This window comes from Papio anubis, chromosome 18 (genome assembly GCF_008728515.1).
Source record: "Papio anubis isolate 15944 chromosome 18, Panubis1.0, whole genome shotgun sequence".
In the NCBI taxonomy this organism is placed as follows: domain Eukaryota; kingdom Metazoa; phylum Chordata; class Mammalia; order Primates; family Cercopithecidae; genus Papio; species Papio anubis.
The window spans coordinates 1,886,487-1,889,343 of record NC_044993.1 but is presented as its reverse complement, the minus strand read 5'-3'; positions in this window follow the sequence as shown (position 1 = coordinate 1,889,343).

Here is a 2,857-nt window from a genome sequence, read left to right as displayed (position 1 = left end):
TCCCTGCTGCCCAAAGATGCCCCAGCTTTCCCAAGGGTGATGGGACCCGCCCAGCTCCCTGCTGCCCAGACCCCCCAGCTTTCCTGAGAGTGATGGACCTGCCCAGCTTCCTGCTGCCCAGAGATGCCTGGGATTTCCTGAGTGTGATGAGGCCCCACCTGAGGATGGCTGCATTTGTGCCAACTTCAGATATTTCATCTGAGCCAACAGAGGCTCTAGAACTTGGAATCCACCAACGTTGACCAACACTGGGAGCAGCGTCCGGAGCCCCAAGACAACCTGATCACTCAGAGATCTCTCTTCCCCACCCCACCTTCTTCCTGAGCCATGCACAGAGAGGGTAGACATTGAACAATGATTAGAAGCAACTCCAGGGTCCCTCCATGGGATTGAGACCAGGTGACAATGTGCGCCAGGCATGTTCTAGGAAATGCTGGAGGAATAGGGCCATCTGGACCCATTGAGAGGTAGGTGGTTCCAACTCAGACTTCAGAGGGAGCACCGTGGGTTGGGGTGAAAATGGCACTTCTATCTCTAGAGTTCCCCCAATGGCCAAAAGGTGGAGTCAACCCAGATGTCCTTGGATGGACTGATGCCTGCTTACCTAACATGAGGTGCCTCCCCACCGAGGAGTAAGACTCAGCCACAGAGGAGTGAGGGCCTCATCCATGTTGCGGTGTGGGCCAGCCTGGAGAATGTCATGGAAGTGGAAGAAGCCAGAGGCGAGGGCCACATGTGGCCAGCTGCATCCCTGTGACATGGCAGAGCAGTCGGGGGCCCATGGGTGGTTGTCCGGAGCCAGCGGGGATGGGCAGTCATTGGGTGGTCTTTGGGGATGATGAAAAGACTTTGGAAGTAAACGGAAGGCATAGTACAGCATGCGCCTCATGCCACCCACTGTGTCATAGTTTAAAACCTTAATTTTATGTGCAGTGAGTTTCACTTTAATTTAAAAAACAAGAAGAGAAATACCACAGGATGAGAATTCTTTACTCACGGTGTGCTCTGTGCATGTGAGATGAATGTCATACCCCACACACTTGCAGACTCCCAATCGGGTGCTGTTCCTGCCCTCCTGGAGTCAACGACCTGTACGAAGTCCCCAAAAGAATGGGATGGTGCCCCGGCAGCCTGGGGCTTTGAAGGGGGAGGGCGTCACCCAGGTGGACCCTGCCAGACCCCTCACTTAGGGGCGGCTGAGGGTGCACCAACCAGTGTGCTGGGACTCTGTGTTCTGACCGCAGTGCTGGGGCCCTTTCTAGAAGCTTCCTGGAAGCGAGAGTCAGTTTTTGTGTAGGCGCGGGGAACGCAGGCCGGAGGCCCCATAAGGACGGAGCCTCACTGGCCACACCTGCTTCAGGGGAGCAAAGGGAGCTGCTGGGGCACTCGGGCCATGGGAGGTGCCAGTCAGAAGGTGAGTGTGAAACTGGGGCGCTCGGGCTGTGGGAGGTGCCGGTTGGAAGGCGAGTGTGAAACTGGGGTGCTCAGGCCATGGGAGGTGCCGGTTGGAAGGCGAGTGTGAAACTGGGGTGCGTGGGCCGTGGCAGGTACCTGTTGAAAGGCGAGTGTGAAACTGGGGCGCTTAGGTTGTGGGAGGTGCCTGTCGAAAGGCGAGTGTGAAACTGGGGTGCTCAGGCCATGGGAGGTGCCGGTTGGAAGGCAAGTGTGAAACTGGGGTGCACGGGCCGTGGGAGGTGCCCGTCGGAAGGCGAGTGTGAAACTGGGGCACGCGGGCCGTGGGAGGTGCCTGTCGGAAGGCGAGTGTGAAAACAGCAGTGTGGAAGCAATGGAAGGGTCTTTCCAAGGAAGCAGGTCTGGGGAAAAAATGAGGGGGCGGTCAGGATGGGCTTCTGAAACATTTTTTAAATGTCTGTTTTCTCATTATAAAGGCAATGTATGCTCATTGTAGCAAACTTCAAAAATACAGGAAAGTAGAAGGTGGGAAAAGGCGCTGCAAATCTGCCATCCAGACCTAACTGAGAACGCAAGGTGTGCTGCTGCCCTCAGGGCACGTGCCCACACCTCCTCCTGCGCCCGCCCTCACATCTCCCCATCCGGCATGAAGCCGCTCAATAGCTATTTATGGGCTAAATTTTGGCCATGATTAAATTCCTGTGACTCGGTTTCCCTGGAAGCTCACGAGAGCCCAGGACGCCTTAAGTGGATGGAACGGCGACGCGGGGCTCAGGGGAAGGCAGGGTCACTGATGCACCTGCACTCCACCTGGCAGTAGCCTGCCTCAGTGGCTGCAGCTCAGTTTTGGGTGCTGTTTATCTGCTACAAATGAGGAAACCAGAGCTCTGAAAGCACCAAGGCTGGCCGAGGGTCCCCACAGAGAATTGAGGAGTGGGCTGGAATCCCCCCCAACCAGTGCCCCTTGCTGAGCCTGGAGTGGGGTCTGAGTGTTAAACTCTCTAGGGGAAGCCCCCACCGAGGGTGACCCCCCCAGAGACCAGAGGGCTGGACATCCCAAATTCCTTGGAGCAGGTGCACCCCTCTGCCGCCTGGGAGGAAAAAAGCCCGGTGGGTTAGGAAAAAGCCGCTCACCCTTGCAAAGCCGCAGCGTCCTGGGCCTTGGCCGCTCGTTCTAGTTTATGGTGAAAGCCAGGTGGGGCCGGAAACAGACTCTGTGCCCCTGAGGCAGCCGGACGCAGCTCTTGATACAGAAGGTTGATTTTGTCTGGATCCCTCTTGACCAGACAAGGTAGGGTTAAGTGTGTGAAGGGGGAGAAGGGAATGCTTGAAACTTCCCAGCCCAGAGCCAGCCAGTGCGCGGAGACACAGCCCCAACGCACTGCTGCCGCTGCGGGCACCTGGGGCGTGGAGCCGGACACGGGGCAGCTGTCCCTCTGCAGCC